Genomic DNA, 21,431 nt, shown 5'->3' with positions numbered 1-21,431 from the left:
GTCAACCAAAGGAAGTTTTGAGTCAATGGGTGAAGACACACGAGGTGTAGTTTTTATATCCGATGGTAGTCCATAAAATTTCTTGATATGACTTGAATGTACCCAGCCTTTTCTGCCTTCGATCTTCACGGCTGTCCTTGTGGTGAGCAAGACCAATTGTGGCGACCTCCACCTAGGATCCAGCTGAGTCTTTCGATCAAAGTTCCTCACTAAAACGAGATCCCCCGGAATTACGTCATGGGGTTTCACTTCAGTGTTGTCAGGAAAAGCTGCAGCTACCTGTGAACGACAAGATTGTAGTGCAGACATCAAGGAAGCCAAATAATCTGTCAGCATATTACAGTCAATATCAGTTATTTTACGTGGTATAGGCGTCCCCCACATATTTGGTGGTCTACCAAAGATCACCTCATACGGAGATAGCCCTGTTCGAGAGTGTGCTACCATTCTCATGTAAAAGAGTGCAACTGGTAATGCTACTACCCAGTCGACACCTTTCTCCCTGCATATTTTGGACAATCTAATTTTCAGGGTCTGATTATGTCTTTCCACGAGACCTGCTGCCTCGGGGTTTAGGACACAGTGGAATTTCCACTGATAGCCTAACAAAAGTGAAACGTGTTTCATTAGTTCGGATGAGAACGGCTGGCCGTTATCTGAGTAGACAGCACGTGGTAAACCGTATCGTGGGAAGAATTCTCGAACTAACTGTTTGGCAGTAGTCGGGGCAGTGTAATCTGAAACCGGGTATGCCTCTGTCCAACGGGAAAGAGCACAGACAACTACGAGAACATATTTGAATCCTCGACATCGTTCCATCTGGATATAATCCATCTGGAGGATTTCAAAAGGGTGATCAGGAGGCTGAAATCCACCCTGCTCTACGGGGATGCTTTTTCCTGGGTTGAACTGACAACAGATCATACAGGTACGAACTTTTTGTTTCGCTGCTGCTCGTAAATGTTTGTTGAACCAAATGTGTTGAATGCTGTCTAGCATAGCTTTCTCTCCTAGATGCGCTGGACTATGGACAGTGTTAATAATGACTTGGACCATTGAATCAGGAAGGAACCATACAGATTTTTCCTTCGTCATCCATCCTTGATCCGTTTGGATCCCTCCTAATTCAGTCCATTTCCTTATTTCGTCTGGAGTAGCATGTGTCTGTATGTCAATTACATCAAGAGCGGGATCCTTAACCATCATGCAATGTGTTGGTGTCTGGACTATTGTCTTTGTCATGTCGGATGTTTGAGTTTGAGCAGTCTGTTTAGCTGTTCTGTCAGCTAGATCATTGCCTTGAGAAATGATATCAGTAATTTTCGTATGAGCTTTACATTTCATAATCGATATTGCAATGGGTAAATGTATTGCATCTAATAAGGCATGAATGAGGGGTCCGTGCTGAATGTGGGCACCGTGAGAAGTTAAATAACCTCTCTCTCGCCACAGCACGCCGAAGTCATGTACAACTCCGAATGCATAACGTGAATCAGTGTATATGTTGACTCTTTTATTTGTGGCTTGAATACAGGCTTGTGTCAGAGCGACGAGCTCTGCTGCTTGAGCGGACAAGGTATTTATACACTTGGTTTCAATAATTTCAGTGTCTGTTGTGACTGCGTAAGCGGCCACTAACTCTCCTGTACCTGTTCTCATACATGAACCATCTACATACAACGTCAAGTCTGGATCTGACAATGGGACATCTGTCAAGTCTTGTCTGGGTTTTGTCGTTATTGTAATAACATCAATACAATCATGAGCTAGTGGGTCTGTTCCATTTACAGGTAAAAGTGTGGCAGGATTCAATGTGTTACAACGTCTGATTTCTATATGTGGCTGAAACAATGTTAATTCGTAACCTGTAAGTCGCGCTATAGTCAAGTGTTGTGTTTGCGTTCGATTCACAAGAACCTCTACTGCGTGTGGTACTTGTACTGTCAATGGATGTCCTAACACTATGGCATCGCTTTGTCTGATTGCTAAAGCTGTCGCTGCCACTGATTTCAGGCACGCAGGCAGAGCCTGAGCTACGGGATCTAATGTACTAGAAAAATAAGCACACGGTTTGTGTGATCCTGCTTGCTCCTGTGTGAGTACTGACAAGGCAGTACCTTCTCGTTCTGTAACAAAGAGTGTAAAATGTTTTCTGTAACATGGTGTTGCTAGAACAGGTGCTTGGCATAGAGCTTTCTTTAAGCTTTCAAAAGCTAGTGTGTGTTCCTGAGTCCAAGGGAGGACAGTCGATGTGGCTGCCTCCTGTGTTGTTAATTGAATGAGTGGTTTTGCTAGAAACGCATACTGAGGGATCCACTGCCTACAATATGAAGTGAGGCCTATGAAAGCCCGCACCTCCTTTTGTGTCTTGGGTATTGGCATATTTGCAATTAGCTGGATACGATCTGGTGTAAGCTGCCTTCCCTCCTTGGACAGCGAGTGACCAAGGTAAATAACTCGCTGGACACAGAATTGCAGCTTAGAAGGGGACACCTTGTGCCCCTTTTCGGCTAGAAATTGTAAAACCGTCAGTGATGCTTTTTCACATTCAGGTTCGCTTCGGGCGGTGATCAGCAGATCATCGACATATTGAAGCAGAGCAGTGTTGACTGGCATGTGGATACTGTCAAGTTCTCGTTTCAGTGCTTGGCTATAGATGCTGGGGCTTTCTGTAAATCCTTGAGGTGCGCGTGTGAATTTAAAGCTACGTCCATTTAAACTAAATCCGAACAAGTATTGGCTTTCCGGATCTATTGGGACGCTGAAAAAGGCATTCTTGAGATCAATTACAGTAAAGAATGTTGCTTCGGAATCAATAGCTGTCAGTAATGAAGAGATGTCTGGAACTAAGGGGTATTGTGGTACAATACATTTATTTAATTCGCGCAGATCAATAACCAATCGATATACTGGGGGAGCCTTTGGATCAGTTCGTTTAAGAATCGGAATTATTGGTGAATTACATACATTGGAGTCGGTCTCCACAACCACTCCCTGGCCAATAAGCTCGTCAATGATTTGTAGTAAAGCCATTACAGCATCTGGGGGTAACTTGTATTGTCGCATTCGTGGTAGTACCACTCCTGCCTTTAGTGTGACTCGATATGGTGTAATGTTCATGCAACCAACATCTGTAGGGCCTTGTGCCCATAAATGTATCGGTAAAGTCTGCAGTCGGGAATCCATATCTCGAGACACATAGTGACCTTTGAAATCACGTAAAAACAATCTTACTCCTTCCGGAGAACAACATATTATAGCTCCTAAAGCTTTCAGTGTTTTTATACCTAACAAGTTTTCTGGACATGATTTAGTAAGCAATAAATCTGTAGTTCTGGTCAAGGGTCCTATCGTAAGTGGAAGAGGCTGTGATACTTCATTAACAATAGGTTTTCCTGAAAAACCAAGGGATATATTCTGTGAGCCTGAGAGGGGTGCCCCTGGAACTTCACTACGTTTTATAGTTGTTCGACTTGCCCCTGTATCTAGTAAAAATTTTCTATCTTGGCCTAATAATTCACTATGTACATAAGGTCCTTCTTGGTCTACAGGGACCTCGATAAGGGGTAAGTCAACTTCCCTCTCTAGGCTGGTTCATGCATATCGTTGGTAATCAGGATAGTCATACTGTGCGGTCTGGTACAGCTGTCGTGTCGTGGTTTGTGTGGCAGCAGCCGGCAACGCTGGTGCGGCTGGCACAAACTGTATAGACTGTTGTGGAGCTGGCATGGACTGTGCATGCTGCGGTGCTCCTTGTTCATTCTGATCCTGTCTAGGTGGCCGTGGTCTTTCTTTTGTAATACCTGTGGCGATATTACGCTTCAGGACTGGGCAATCGTGTATGTAATGTCCTGGCTGTTTACAATAGTTGCATGTCCCTTTTACAGGTCCTGCTGATTCACCGGAATGTGTCGTACCCTTTTTATGTCCTTCAGCTGGAACTGTCTGAGAGACTAGCATTTTCATTTTCGTGTCTTTCATGCGTCTTTGTTCATGTTCTTGTTCCTCTCTAATTCTATTGTAATGGTACTGTAACATTTGTAACATTTGTGATGGGGTATTACCTTGCCATGTACTCTCGAATTTTAATACTCTATTCTTCACTTGGGGCAAAGAATTTTCAACTAATTTTGTCACAAACAGATGTGGGTATGACTCGCTACTTGCTTTTATACCACTATTTATACCAAAACATTTTTCGAATCGGGCATAGAAATCACTAGTGTCTTCATCTTGCTTTTGTTTACAGGCTGAGATTGCACCCCAGTCTTCCTTTTTCGTGGTTAATAAACGTGGCAATACCTGTACTAGTAAACCTGGTAGTGCTTTAGTTTTGTCCCCAAGCCCCGAACCTGGACCTCGGGCCTTTTCTTCATTTTCTAATGCTGTCCAATCTATCTTTTGGTCTCCTACCTCCCACTCTTTTTCCTTGAGTTTTTCATAAATGCCAGCAGGCATTAATACCTTCAATATTGTCATAATGTCGGGATAGGTATACTCGCCCATGAGTAACATGTCTTTAATTTCTCGGTGGAAACCCGCTGGGTCTTTGTCATGACTGGGTACCACTTTCTTCATTTCTAACAATTCTATTTTCGATATGGGCGTATATACATATACACGTTTAAACTGATTGTCCTCGCCCTTTATTGGGTGTACTTCTCGTAAGGGATTCTGTCTGTCCATGTAATGCATCGGTCTTTCCTTGATGGGCAGTGAAACATGTTCTGGACATACAAAAAGAATGTACTGTTTTCTAGATTCTAGTATTTCCTTAATTAACTTAGTACCTGAACCTTTCCATCTATACGTGAGTAATTCAGTCAATATATCAGGTAAGGGACCAGGATCTGAATGTTGGCTTTTATATAGTATAAGAAGTTGTTGAATCATATAAATCCCAGCTAAACATTGTTCATCTGGGGTGAGATTCAAAAATGTGTGTGCTACTGTATCATCATCATACTTTCCGGGACTGTCAACCCAATGAACGGCTGACCTGGCTAATTCTTGTTCATCCATAGAATCGAGTAAATGATAACCCCTTCGTTCTCGCAGTAATTTGTCAGCGGCTTGGAACGAATGCTCGGGGGACCTTATCTTTATTATAGGTGTTTGGAAATTCCTGTTATTATCTGGACATATCTGACGTATCGGATCAGTAAAACATCTAGTACTATTACAAGATCTTCCTCTACCTACATAGGCTATGGTGTCTGACTGTCCTGTGGGCAGTCCTGATCCTTCCTCCTCCTCGTTTTGTTCAAACTGGTCTACCGCTAATCTCTCTTCGTGTAGGCGTTCTATTTCTTTACGGATCTTTCTGCACATGGCTATTATACATTTTTGCCTATCATGTCTCCCTTCTGATATATTCTGGCTCCATCTGGTAAGAGTTTCCATTGTTTCCGGGTCTACCCCCGGTCGGTCTTGATTTCTGATTACGCAATTTATGAGGAAACGTAACAGTTCCCCTTGTATCTCCACTTTCTGGTATTCCATAGCTCTGTTAATACATTCAGAATCTCGCCCTGTCTGGACAAAATGATATATATTATCTAGATGCATAGTCATTCCTGGTAACTTCCCTAAATACACCGCGGCTCGTCTGATACGTAATGATGCCAGGATCATTTCGTCCTCTTTGCCGGGCACAGGGTCATATCTACAATCTACAAGAAGTTCTTTAAGCGTGCGGGAATTTATGAGTTTGGGGGTACGTGGGTGTGCTGACTCTTGAAAGGTAAGTTTATTTATTCTGGGTGGCGTAGAAAAAATATTGGTAGCACCTCCGGTAGCCCCGTCTGGGGTATCGGGCGTGAAAGGATTCGTAGAACGTGATACAGCAACTATAGGTGTGGACACAGCTATAGAAGTAGCTGTAGGAACAGATGTGGAAACGGACGTGCTTGCCGGAACTTGTGTCAGGATTTGTTGTTGTAAAGGTACAGATACAGGATCTTGGCGTTGAACCTCCCCGGCCGACGGTCTGTGTGGGGCGGGGTTAGCATACTCGGGAGCTGCGTCATCTAAATATGAGGAAAGAAAAACATCTTCTGCGGTTCTAGGATGCCCCTTAGGATGTACCTTTATTGGAAATAATGGGGGTGGCAAGTCTTTTGGTATCCCCGCAGTAGCCTTAGGTAATCCCTCGGCCAGAAGGGGATACATACCCTTCATAAGGGCATGTCTTTGTCTGTCTACTTGTTCTGATTTTACTCGTGTACCTTCTTCAATTAATAGATTTTCTTGAACTTTATTTGAATTCTCTTTACTCTTCTCTTCCTGTCTACGTGCTTTTTCTGTGCGTCTATACGATTCTTTACGCCATAATTCAATGGCGTCCTTCTGTGATTGTCTAGCTTTCTTTTTCCATAATTCTTCCTCTACTTTCACGATGCACTCTGCATCCCAGGTCCCAGCTGCGGGCCACCTCTGACTTTCTGGTAATTCCTTAGTGTAGTCTACCCATAGATCAAGAAATAATATAGCGTCTAGGCCGTGTTTATGATACATGAAGTACCCTGGAGTGTCCCTAGGAGGAATGGGAACAGCTTCTTCGAGTACCCCTTTTCTAGTTGTGATCTGTCTTAGTTTTGAAAAGAGCGGCATATTGAGAACTGGTCTGATACTTGGTTTTGAACAAACTTAATACAATAAAACACAATAATGAACAGTCATTCATACCACATGCAGGACATATCAATACATTTAACATTTAACATTTACATGAGCAACGATGATGATGACGATGATCTAAGAAAACTTAATCACTAAACATAATACTCGGCATTTAACTGATTTATTCTGAAATTATATACTTGATATACTAGATATACTGCTAAACAGTACAGATACACTGCTGGAACAGTGCAGACCGGATTTGTGTACCCAAACCCGTCTGGACCGGCACAACTTATGTGCACGCCAGAACGCCTCCCCAGTAATGGTACTCACCGGGTAGCTCGGAACGGAAGGCCTCGGAACGGAACTGAACTGAACTGGACCGGACTGGACTCGACTCGACAACTTCGGACACTTCAGGACATCGGAAACCTGGTGGGCCTCTGTATACCTCGGATCTTGCTCTCTCAGCTAGGCTCTGGTCGGGATACTTCGCACTTCTCACCGCCTCGTCTGGGTGTTGATCGCAGCCTCAGTCGCCCCCGCTTGACCGGAGGGAGATACAGGAAATCCTGCTGGTACGCGTTGTTGTCCGTCCAGCTGTGGCAGGAGACCGGGCCTGCAACGCACCGCCGGCGCGTGAGATGAGAAAGTGTCCCTGTTCGGGCGCCATTTATGTGGTAAATAATTTAATTACCGGGACTTAATTTGATACAGAACATAATAAAAATAGCTCAGTAAATAAGAGGCAGAATCCGTGGTATTAGAGGTTCAGAATGGGCTTTATTCTAATGGACGATTTCGAAATCGTGGCCTCCAAGTTCCATCACCACGGAGGTTCAGGAAGTGAAGTACATACATTATTGATAATTATTCACTTTTATACAATAGGCATTACAGTGGAGCAAATGCGAGAGGCGTAACAATTGATAAGGAAGATAACATTATTCATGCGTAATCAAAAATGGGCGTGATTGGGCGTAACAAAGGAACGTCATCAGGCATGATGTCATAATGGGGTGATTCCATGAAAGAATTTCGTAATGTCAGCAGAAATACTTGGCAGAGATGCGCGCGCAGCAGCATGACGTGTGATTGACGTGCAGCTAGGGGGTGAAGGGGACTTGACATTTAGCTCTACATGTGGCGACAGATGTCTAGAGGGTCAAGTCAACCTAATCCCAAATCATATCTAACATCCTATGTTTAAAGAACTATGTTATCCAAAAGAGAGGCCTTCTTGGAGTAGAATCTTATTCTATACTGACTATACTGACTGTTAGTGCGTGTACAAGCGTCTAAGTGTCTACACTAGATGCGAGGGCAGGAATCTTCCATAGTAACAGGACTATGAATTACTTGTATAAAGACATAGAAGCCGGGCCTTTGCTCGGTAGCTGGCAGAATGCCTACTCAAACTACTAGACAGGAATGCATTGGGCAGGGAGCGGAGCAGATAATTTTCGAAGGTGAAATACAGTTCTTGGCAGGCAGCAAGCTGATGTCAGGCATCGTGAGCCGCGCAGGGAATGAGATAAAGTTCATGGTCACAGATGCAGGCTCGGACTGGAGCTTCAGAGACAGAAAGCAAGAAAAGCTTGATGACAGAATCAGGGCCTACTTGCCTGGACTGTAAAATGGCATAAATGAACCATATAAAGGCGGTGGCCTTTTGTACTTAGGAATGGAATATCCGGCCCATTCATGGCGGATCTGAAAGAGGACATGTTAACGATGGACGCAAATGTATTTGCGTCTTCATAACTAGAACTGGAGGGAACATACATGTACTTGTAACATGCACATAGAACCGCTGGGGTCCAAGATAGGGGACATAACTGACCAGAAAAATCCATATTTCCACACTACAATGGCCCTCCCTTCCAAGGCCCCCCTATGTTCCAAGGTCCTCTCCCGCCACTACCATACTGGCAGTTTCCGCAATACCAACATTGCCCCCCCCAGTTTTTCAACGGTAACAGCCAGCCTTTTTTAGGAAGAGGCTGGGGCAGAGGAAGAGGGCGCAACAGAAGAGGCGCACAGAAACAGGTCCACTGGCAAGAACCACCGACCAGCGGCATGGACACCAGGAGCAGAACGAAGGACAAGAGGAACTAGTAGTGAACCTGTCACATAGGGTCCTCAATGCTCCTGAGAAGTCACTACTACAGAAAGGCCTTGGTTTTGTCCCCACCCCAAGGGTAGACAGATTCAGGGATCACTGCGAAATCCACAGTCTTTTTCGGAAGATACGCCTCAAAGCCTTCTTTCAGGACCAACCTCACAATGAGGTTATAGACTCTGGACTAAGAAACCCCTCCACATTCACTCCACAAAATAGCATGGTTCCTGTGGAGATTCTTACATTTGAGAAAGCGGTGTTGAAAGAGCTAAATTCACCCCACAGGGAGGCGCCTTACCATAATTTGACTAGGCATGAAACCGTGCTCTTAAAAAACCTCTCTGAGGACTCCACGATTACTATTAAACAGGCGGACAAGGGCGGTGCGATCGTAATCCAGTCTACAACAGACTACGAGATTGAATGCAGACGCCAACTCACAAATGAGAGATACTATACTCCCATAGCGTCTGACCCAACCCCCCGTCTCGAGACCACCATCTGCACTATGGTCTATGAAGCAGAAGCCAATGGCTGGATCACCCACAAAGAGGCAGATTTCCTGATAACTCGGGAACCTAGGATTCCCTTTTTCTATACCCTCCCGAAAATACATAAGGGCACGACTCCGGTCCCAGGACGACCGATTGTATCTGGCATTGGCTCGCTCCTCGAACCTCTGTCAAAATTTTGTGATCACTTTTTGCAACCTCTGGTACGTGACATACCCTCATTCATCAAGGACACCACTGATGTCCTCAAAATCATTGATGACCTTCCAAACACTAGTACCATTAACTATTTGTTGACATTGGATGTGGAGGCCCTCTACACCAACATCCCCCAGAGGGCCTCCCTGGCTGTTATTGAGTCAACACTGCGGGCACTAGACTGGTCATCACCCACACCAGTCACCTTCATCATTGATTGTGCTACCTTGGCTCTTACTGAAAACTTCTTTGAATTTAACAAACAACTATACCACCAGAGCCAAAGCACATCTATGGGTAGTACCTTTGCTCCCAGTGTAGGGTGCCTCTATATGGCTGATTTCGAGAAGAATGTGATCTCTTGCACATCTAACCCTTTCCATGACAACATCTTTCTTTGGAAACGGTTTATAGACGATATACTCGTCTTTTGGCATGGCACACATACTGAGTGTATGAATTTCATACAGTGGATTAATGAGCAGAATGAGTTCCTGAAGTTCTCCCACACTATATCAGAACATTCGGTACCATTCCTGGACCTGAACATCACTCTTTCTGAAGGCACCCTAACTACCACACTGTACAAGAAACCCACTGACCGCAATAGTCTTTTACGTTATGATAGCCACCACCCTAAAGCATTGCGGGACAACCTGCCCGTTGGGCAATTCCTACGCATCAGACGTAATTGCACTCAGCTAACAGACTATAACTCAGAAGCTAAGTTATTAGCATCCAATTTGCGGGCTAGGGGCTATCCATCTAGGTGTGTCGGTAACTCTATGAAAAGGGCCAGGAACAACCCACGGGAGACACTACTGGTAACACACACCAAACCCGACACCGATGTTCTGACCTGTGTCACATCTTTTACGTCTGATTCAAGTAGGATCAGAAAGATCATTTTGAACAACTGAGGTATTCTAGACAAAGGGAATCTTAGCATACCCAAACCTAGATTTGCCTACAGACGCACACAAAACATCAAAGATCTACTTGTCCACACTAGACCTAGACTGCACACCACTGGTCCACAGAGGACGTTATGGGAACTACCACCGGTAAAGGGCCATTTCCCATGCGGCTCATGTGTAGTGTGCAAACTGACTAACACCTACAAGGACATAACTTTTACGAATAACTTCCACTGGACACTAAATAGACACACGAATTGCAATACTAAAAACTGCATATATATGATCAGGTGTCCGTGTGAGTTGGTGTACGTAGGCATGACAACCCGCATGGTAAAGACCAGGATTATGGAACATAAGAGTAACATTCGATGTCAGAAAGTGACCACCAAACTCTATACCCATTTTAAAACGATGCAACACCAGACAGATTCCATCAACTGGTTGGTCCTAGAAGCACACCCTGAGATGTCCCAAAATGCATTGTTTAAACTTGAGCAAAGATGGGTCCTTAGAATATCTTCACACCTGACTGGTCTTAACGACGACATCCCCTGGTCCACACTCATTAGGTAAGCATGCTCCTTGGCAGGACCTGTGACCCTTCCGGATTTTTCTATGTGTCCTGGTTACGCCTACGACCACCTTGGCCAAACCTGTTAACTTGGATGCAGACCCTTAATCCTTAGCAGTGATGTTCTCTGTAAATACACCTCTTTAACAGATCACGAACCACCTAGATCTTTTTCCACTGCTTGAAAAATAGATACACTATACTGGTATCCTATTTCTTTTTATGTGCCTCCCTCTGTGTGTCTTAAATGTGTCGGTCCCCGATGCGGTTGGCTGCCGCCCTGTTTTTAGACCCCCATTCACGGGTCACATCCCCGAAAAAATGTGTGGGACTTTGATACTTCATCAGGGCCCCCACGAACCCCATCACTACCGTTTATATTATTATTTTTCACATTCCCATGTGTTACCCGTGGTATTGAGTCTGGCCACCTACCCGTTGCGTGTCTTTAATTATATCGCCATGGCAACCAACTCTGTGAGTAATTCTACCCACGTAGAATCACTTCTTGATTCAGACCGGATTCCGATAGTCTCCCCACACTACCTGCACCAACATGGCCGCCTCTCTATCCCGAACCAATGGGATTGACATAACCGCTCTGGCAACCAATCCCTGTGAGCACACCCACCCACGGAGTATTACTTCCCGAGTCATACCGGACATGGATGGTCGCTCTCTCCACCTGTTGCAACATGGCCGACCCGTAATACAGTCTTTGACCAATGGGCTTGCGACTACCTTAGTCATGTGATACATCCCAGACCTCCCGATATCCTTATCTGGCGAACACCGACTCCGTTCGGAACCCATCCCAGGTCCGGCGGTAGGGGTAGGTCTTCCATCCCACGCGTCGCCTGACGCAGGTGAGTGCATCAGGGCTCATCCACGCCGTCTTCCATTAGGTGAGTTTGGGTATTTTTAAAGGGGGATTCATGACGCCTCCATGACTTCATTGGCAGCTTGAGCGAGTACGTCCTGCTCTGACCCATCCGCTACCAGGGGCGATGGCGGTCGCCCCCTACTTTTGCTCTTGAGTCTCTCGTGGCAACCCGTTACTGACCTCATTGACCTCTTTTTGGCGGCGATACGCCCTGGCCCCTGAGCATGATGGTCACCATGGCTGCACACTTAATCGCTCATGTCAGCACTTTTTGACACTCAAGGCTGTCATTACCCTCCGACACTGCCCTTACCACATGGATTGCCGGGCTGACCATGTCACTTTATATTTTATTTTCGTCCCGACCTTGTTTCTTACTTGCTCCTCCCGGTTTTTACTTCAGGACCCACATTAGGAGTCCTTTTTATCCGCCGGAGACTGCTGCAAGATTGCCTTGCTCACGCAAGAGGTGAGTTTACAACCTCCGCTCTGTCTCAGCCCCTAGTCCTGTCTCTTTTTATAATTTTTTATTTATTCTGTCCTTCGAGACCCTCCAATACTCACCCTGAGAGCTTCACCCCATGAGACTCTCGATGATTTCAGCTGAAGTTGTTATGTATGTATTGTTTTTCCTTACAGTTTTGTCATGTGTTTTCTGTCTCCAATCTTTCCACAGGTGACTCCTGAGCACCTTTTGGGTATGTAGAACACACATACCTTGTTGTAGATAGTTTATGTTTTCCTGATCCTGATGAATTGCCGTGACCAATTACTGGCTTAAAGGGCAAGAAACATGTTGATCCTCCTGAGAGTAGGGCATACACAACTAGCATCATAATCACTAGTAGCTATCCCCACCTCATTTTCCTTTTAACTAGGCTGTTTACCACTTTATTAAACACATTTTTTTGTGGACTAACAGTACCTATTTTATCCGTACACCACATCTACACATTCTAGGGCCCCTTACCCCCACAGCACCCTTCGGCAGGAACAGAAGATCCCCGCCAAAGAGCCCCAATATTGGGAGCCCGTCAGGAATTGCAGCGCCGACCTGACGAGGGGCAGGCTCAAATGATGAAGCATGACACCTAGCTTGCTGGGTGTGTGAGGGCCCTAGTTCCAACTAAAGGGTTTCCCCCCCCCTTTTTTTCATGACAGACGACACAATTTGCTGAAACCACTACTTTTTCTCAACTGACCTGAGGAACTTTGTACCCCTTTTTTCTTACTAGTTGCTTGGGTATGTACACTGGACCTCGTTAAACTTACCCATCTATCCCTCCTTTTGTTGACATATCTGCACGGGCTTACACCCGTGGGATTTTGAGGCTACCAGCAGATCACAACTATTGGTGTTCAGTGCTGGCCCATACTACTTCTTTGGGTTTTATTTAATTCCCTTCACCTCGACCACTACGCATCATTCGCGAGACCTCACTAACCCACCATGGACTTCCATCAGGGTTTGAGTTTCGGCGATGATGTTGTAACAGACATTTTAGATAGGACGCCATCATTATTAGGGGCCGATGGCAGCGCGGCTACAGGTTCACAGTCGGATGACTGGACAGCATTGACACACCTGAAGAGGGAATGGCTTAAGATCACCCTTCATGGGGCACTTATGACAGAGTACCTGCGGGCTAACATCGCACCCACAGGCCTCATTGTCAATAACTTTCCTAGACTGTTTCTAGAGGATGCCACTTTCAAGAAGGAGTGGTCCCTGGTGTCATGGAAATGCACCAGGGACTGGCTGGTCTTGATCATTAATACCGCAAAGAGATTGGCAGACGCCATCCTTGTGAGGATTCAAATTGCGGAAGGGGCCCTCAAAACAACTATACAGCTAACAGCCTACAAAACCAGGCTGGCCGAGATCAACGCCGAGATTTCTGACAATAAAGACTACCTGATGAAACAGAAAATAACAAAATTGCAAAAAGACATACAGAAATTTGATAAGGAAAGGGTCTACCCATACCTGAAGGCCGATTACACCTCTGATAAAACGAGCTACTCCTCTGACGAGACCTCAGATAGGAGAGACTCCAGCGACAGTAATTCTAGCACTAATAGCTGGGGAAGTAATAACTCGAGAAAAAATCAACGGAATAATCGACCCTACAATGGCCCTCCCTTCCAAGGCCCCCCTATGTTCCAAGGTCCTCTCCCGCCACTACCATACTGACAGTTTCCGCAATACCAACATTGCCCCCCCCCAGTTTTTCAACGGTAACAGCCAGCCTTTTTTAGGAAGAGGCTGGGGCAGAGGAAGAGGGCGCAACAGAAGAGGCGCACAGAAACAGGTCCACTGGCAAGAACCACCGACCAGCGGCATGGACACCAGGAGCAGAACGAAGGACAAGAGGAACTAGTAGTGAACCTCTCACATAGGGTCCTCAATGCTCCTGAGAAGTCACTACTACAGAAAGGCCTTGGTTTTGTCCCCACCCCAAGGGTAGACAGATTCAGGGATCACTGCGAAATCCACAGTCTTTTTCGGAAGATACGCCTCAAAGCCTTCTTTCAGGACCAACCTCACAATGAGGTTATAGACTCTGGACTAAGAAACCCCTCCACATTCACTCCACAAAATAGCATGGTTCCTGTGGAGATTCTTACATTTGAGAAAGCGGTGTTGAAAGAGCTAAATTCACCCCACAGGGAGGCGTCTTACCATAATTTGACTAGGCATGAAACCGTGCTCTTAAAAAACCTCTCTGAGGACTCCACGATTACTATTAAACAGGCGGACAAGGGCGGTGCGATCGTAATCCAGTCTACAACAGACTACGAGATTGAATGCAGACGCCAACTCACAAATGAGAGATACTATACTCCCATAGCGTCTGACCCAACCCCCCGTCTCGAGACCACCATCTGCACTATGGTCTATGAAGCAGAAGCCAATGGCTGGATCACCCACAAAGAGGCAGATTTCCTGATAACTCGGGAACCTAGGATTCCCTTTTTCTATACCCTCCCGAAAATACATAAGGGCACGACTCCGGTCCCAGGACGACCGATTGTATCTGGCATTGGCTCGCTCCTCGAACCTCTGTCAAAATTTTGTGATCACTTTTTGCAACCTCTGGTACGTGACATACCCTCATTCATCAAGGACACCACTGATGTCCTCAAAATCATTGATGACCTTCCAGACACTAGTACCATTAACTATTTGTTGACATTGGATGTGGAGGCCCTCTACACCAACATCCCCCAGAGGACCTCCCTGGCTGTTATTGAGTCAACACTGCGGGCACTAGACTGGTCATCACCCACACCAGTCACCTTCATCATTGATTGTGCTACCTTGGTTCTTACTGAAAACTTCTTTGAATTTAACAAACAACTATACCACCAGAGCCAAGGCACATCTATGGGTAGTACCTTTGCTCCCAGTGTAGCGTGCCTCTATATGGCTGATTTCGAGAAGAATGTGATCTCTTGCACATCTAACCCTTTCCATGACAACATCTTTCTTTGGAAACGGTTTATAGACGATATACTCGTCTTTTGGCATGGCACACATACTGAGTGTATGAATTTCATACAGTGGATTAATGAGCAGAATGAGTTCCTGAAGTTCTCCCACACTATATCAGAACATTCGGTACTATTCCTGGACCTGAACATCACTCTTTCTGAAGGCACCCTAACCACCACACTGTACAAGAAACCCACTGACCGCAATAGTCTTTTACGTTATGATAGCCACCACCCTAAAGCATTGAGGGACAACCTGCCCGTTGGGCAATTCCTACGCATCAGACGTAATTGCACTCAGCTAACAGACTATAACTCAGAAGCTAAGTTATTAGCATCCAATTTGCGGGCTAGGGGCTATCCATCTAGGTGTGTCGGTAACTCTATGAAAAGGGCCAGGAACAACCCTCGGGAGACACTACTGGTAACACACACCAAACCCGACACCGATGTTCTGACCTGTGTCACATCTTTTACGTCTGATTCAAGTAGGATCAGAAAGATCATTTTGAACAACTGGGGTATTCTAGACAAAGGGAATCTTAGCATACCCAAACCTAGATTTGCCTACAGACGCACACAAAACATCAAAGATCTACTTGTCCACACTAGACCTAGACTGCACACCACTGGTCCACAGAGGACGTTATGGGAACTACCACCGGTAAAGGGCCATTTCCCATGCGGCTCATGTGTAGTGTGCAAACTGACTAACACCTACAAGGACATAACTTTTACGAATAACTTCCACTGGACACTAAATAGACACACGAATTGCAATACTAAAAACTGCATATATATGATCAGGTGTCCGTGTGAGTTGGTGTACGTAGGCATGACAACCCGCATGGTAAAGACCAGGATTATGGAACATAAGAGTAACATTCGATGTCAGAAAGTGACCACCAAACTCTATACCCATTTTAAAACGATGCAACACCAGACAGATTCCATCAACTGGTTGGTCCTAGAAGCACACCCTGAGATGTCCCAAAATGCATTGTTTAAACTTGAGCAAAGATGGGTCCTTAGAATATCTTCACACCTGACTGGTCTTAACGACGACATCCCCTGGTCCACACTCATTAGGTAAGCATGCTCCTTGGCAGGACCTGTGACCCTTCCGGATTTTTCTATGTGTCCTGGTTACGCCTACGACCACCTTGGCCAAACCTGTTAACTTGGATGCGGACCCTTAATCCTTAGCAGTGATGTTCTCTGTAAATACACCTCTTTAACAGATCACGAACCACCTAGATCTTTTTCCACTGCTTGAAAAATAGATACACTATACTGGTATCCTATTTCTTTTTATGTGCCTCCCTCTGTGTGTCTTAAATGTGTCGGTCCCCGATGCGGTTGGCTGCCGCCCTGTTTTTAGACCCCCATTCACGGGTCACATCCCCGAAAAAATGTGTGGGACTTTGATACTTCATCAGGGCCCCCACGAACCCCATCACTACCGTTTATATTATTATTTTTCACATTCCCATGTGTTACCCGTGGTATTGAGTCTGGCCACCTACCCGTTGCCTGTCTTTAATTATATCGCCATGGCACCAACTCTGTGAGTAATTCTACCCACGTAGAATCACTTCCTAATTCAGACCGGATTCCGATAGTCTCCCCACACTACCTGCACCAACATGGCCGCCTCTCTATCCCGAACCAATGGGATTGACATAACCGCTTTGGCAACCAATCCCTGTGAGCACACCCACCCACGGAGTATTACTTCCCGAGTCATACCGGACATGGATGGTCGCTCTCTCCACCTGTTGCAACATGGCCGACCCGTAATACACTCCTCGACCAATGGGCTTGCGACTACCTTAGTCATGTGATACATCCCAGACCTCCCGATATCCTTATCTGGCGAACACCGACTCCGTTCGGAACCCATCCCAGGTCCGGCGGTAGGGGTAGGTCTTCCATCCCACGCGTCGCCTGACGCAGGTGAGTGCATCAGGGCTCATCCACGCCGTCTTCCATTAGGTGAGTTTGGGTATTTTTAAAGGGGGATTCATGACGCCTCCATGACTTCATTGGCAGCTTGAGCGAGTACGTCCTGCTCTGACCCATCCGCTACCAGGGGCGATGGCGGTCGCCCCCTACTTTTGCTCTTGAGTCTCTCGTGGCAACCCGTTACTGACCTCATTAACCTCTTTTTGGCGGCGATACGCCCTGGCCCCTGAGCATGATGGTCACCATGGCTGCACACTTAATCGCTCATGTCAGCACTTTTTGACACTCAAGGCTGTCATTACCCTCCGACACTGCCCTTACCACATGGATTGCCGGGCTGACCATGTCACTTTATATTTTATTTTCGTCCCGACCTTGTTTCTTACTTGCTCCTCCCGGTTTTTACTTCAGGACCCACATTAGGAGTCCTTTTTATCCGCCGGAGACTGCTGCAAGATTGCCTTGCTCACGCAAGAGGTGAGTTTACAACCTCCGCTCTGTCTCAGCCCCTAGTCCTGTCTCTTTTTATAATTTTTTATTTATTCTGTCCTTCGAGACCCTCCAATACTCACCCTGAGAGCTTCACCCCATGAGACTCTCGATGATTTCAGCTGAAGTTGTTATGTATGTATTGTTTTTCCTTACAGTTTTGTCATGTGTTTTCTGTCTCCAATCTTTCCACAGGTGACTCCTGAGCACCCTTTGGGTATGTAGAACACACATACCTTGTTGTAGATAGTTTATGTTTTCCTGATCCTGATGAATTGCCGTGACCAATTACTGGCTTAAAGGGCAAGAAACATGTTGATCCTCCTGAGAGTAGGGCATACACAACTAGCATCATAATCACTAGTAGCTATCCTCACCTCATTTTCCTTTTAACTAGGCTGTTTACCACTTTATTAAACACATTTTTTTGTGGACTAACAGTACCTATTTTATCCGTACACCACATCTACACATTCTAGGGCCCCTTACCCCCACAGCACCCTTCGGCAGGAACAGAAGATCCCCGCCAAAGAGCCCCAATATTGGGAGCCCGTCAGGAATTGCAGCGCCGACCTGACGAGGGGCAGGCTCAAATGATGAAGCATGACACCTAGCTTGCTGGGTGTGTGAGGGCCCTAGTTCCAACTAAAGGGTTTCCCCCCCCCTTTTTTTCATGACAGACGACACAATTTGCTGAAACCACTACTTTTTCTCAACTGACCTGAGGAACTTTGTACCCCTTTTTTCTTACTAGTTGCTTGGGTATGTACACTGGACCTCGTTAAACTTACCCATCTATCCCTCCTTTTGTTGACACCTCCACTGGAGTGTCAAACACTCATATTTCCCCTCCTGTACCACCAGGGTTGAGTCAGAGTAGAACAAGAGCATCATTCCCTGAAAGGGGGTCTGGCCATGATCACACACCAAGTGGAGAGCAGTGTCCCAACCCCTGAAGTTAAGTATTAACATGATGATCAGTTGTGAGGCCGCCCCTGGGGGAGGTTTGGGTCCCAGGGAGCAGTGTGCACATTCAAAAAGGAAGGCTGAGGAAAAGGGCTCACGACCAAACAACTCCACCAAATGGTTCTCAGCGAACTGATCCATTTTCCTGTTGACGGTGGACTCTGACACCATACAATACTGTTGCACCGTCCTCACTCACCCTCCACCTAGCACCACACGGGCATCAGCTTTTGCACCTCAGTGGGGGCCAATCATGCATCTGGGGCCACGGATGCCCCTCCAGGTCCCATACTGGGCAGTAGTCGTCTGATATCCGGTGATGTTGGGAGCTTGGACACAGAGCTTTAGTGCCGTGCAGCCATCTTGGTTACCGGCCTGGCTATACCATCCTTCCAATTCATCTTTGTAATTGTTGTTAGATTTAATTTTTCTTTTAAATTACATTTTAGATGTTATCAAAATGAGATATTGACAACGATGAGGAGTGAATCTCTTTCGCAAATGGTTGTATTCGCAAACACAGCTGCTATCTGCATTAATTCTTGTCTCATCAAAATCAGTAATTTATAGACCTGTTCATTTTTTTTTGAGACAGAGCAATATATCCCATTCTCTCTTTGAATACTGTAGAGCCAATGTTAATTACTGCATATTCAAAGCTTAGCCCTTGTGATTTGTGTATTGCTACTGCATAAGCCAAATAAAGAGGAAACTGTTCTCTACAAATATTTAAATCTTTCAGATGTAAGAATCTTGCTGCAAACTGAAAGATCTGTTTTTGTTGTTTAATGTGGTCAAATTTGACCTCAACAAATTCAATGACTTCATTCTTTCCGGGCATAAAGAAATTCCACTACAAATCCAATGGCACCATTTACTAGTTCTTCTTCTACGTATACATTTCAGTGTAAATGACATGACAATGTTTACATAGCTGTAAATCTTTTTACAATCCTGCTACAAGTAAAACTGGTATTTCCATGTTTTGCAAATTTTGTATCTAATGTTTGGCCTACAGGTATGCTTAGGTCAGTGATTCTTCACTTTTTTTCACAAAGACAATGTGTAATAGCTTATTTTTCCAATTGCAGGATGTCATAATTCAGCAGAGTGCATTCTTCAACAGCTGGCATTTAAGAAACCACAGGTTGAAATTGTGAAAGAAGATAATTCATAACTTTAGCAGGTGAACGAAAGTTAGGAAAAAATGTACTTGTATATCTCTCCCTTAACATAATCTTTGCTTCATTTGTCACAATTCCAAGGTGAATTTCTTTCAATACCATGGCACATTCTTCATTTTTAGCTTGCTTAATATTCTGTGTTAGTTCTCTGGATGTGAAATATAACCAAATGTTGACATTGCCTATACATCCCACACAATTTCGAGTTTGCGCCTGTAAATGTTTGTAGAAAATAGGTTAAACTTTTACAGGTGTTAGTTGTAATAAGTCTCCAAAAACAATAACATTTCTCCACCCAAACAGCACATCATAAGACATTCTTAGTACTTCCTGCATACAGAAATGAACAAATGGCAACATTAAGTTTGAAATCTTATTCACTTTATCTATGATCAAAACTTTACATTTTTTAAGGATTATCTCAAGTGATTGATATTTATCAGTTTTTAATGTTAAGTAGTCCAGTTTGTTATCATGGTCCACAGATATTAAGAGAAGAGGATGTAAGGTAATTCCTGTGATGTTATGTGCTGCTAAGCTGTAAGGAGCAGTAACTTCAGAAGATAAATTTGAGGTAGTAACTTTATGCACAGAAGTGGTAATTGCTTTAATAAGAAAGATGTGTCCAGTTCCTGCTTGGCCGCTCACAAATTGTAACTTAGGTTCGTAAGTACTATACTCACATAATCCATTATTCATTATGAAGTACATGTTCTAGTGACTGTTTTATGTTTTTGTGTATTTGTAGTTGGTCACTATTTAATAGAGATACTAAGTAAGCCAAGGCATGGATGTCCTTTTTCGTTCCTCCATTGCAATTTATACTTCGTCCCTAGCAACCACAGCTTTAGCATCACTAACTGGTTGTCCAAGTGGGTCACCAGTACTGGAAGTGGAAGAAATATTAGCTGATGCAGGATTACGTTTTATTTCAGCATGAATTTTTTTTTTCTCATTCTTTATTTCTTGTTTCAACATTTGTAAGTACGTCTGAAACTGAGGCAATGAAATGTTATTTTTACAAACTTTTAATGCATCTTCATAGGATTGAAAGTGGCCTAGAATTTCTTCTTCTGTGTGCCATAGGTTAAATAGTTATTTTCTCCTGTGTCACAAATCAATTTGTGAATATTAATAAGAGTAGGTTTTAAAGTGCTGTATTAAAAAAATCATTGGTACCTTAAACTCCTAAGTGTTAGTATCTTCTGCTATATTCTTTCTACATGTGTATAACTGAGCAAGTTCATAGAGTGATAGTTTTTCTACCAATGGACTTCTCTGTGGGTAATATGTGTCCAACATATATGTTTTGAAAAGGTCTTTGCGGAATCAAAACATGGAAGGTATTCAATTTCAGGAAGCTTTTCAGAACTTCTCATCATGATGATGACAAGTCTAAACTAAGCAACATGACTGCCAATGAATTACCACATGAGCTTGAGGAACTCACATGGTCACATGCTTCATTGCTACTTAACTCATGGTGGGATATAATTTGGCGG

This window comes from Triturus cristatus, chromosome 4_1, assembly GCF_964204655.1.
Source record: "Triturus cristatus chromosome 4_1, aTriCri1.1, whole genome shotgun sequence".
NCBI lineage: Eukaryota > Metazoa > Chordata > Amphibia > Caudata > Salamandridae > Triturus > Triturus cristatus.
The sequence above is the reverse complement of the archived record's forward strand: the minus strand, read 5'-3'. Positions refer to the sequence as shown.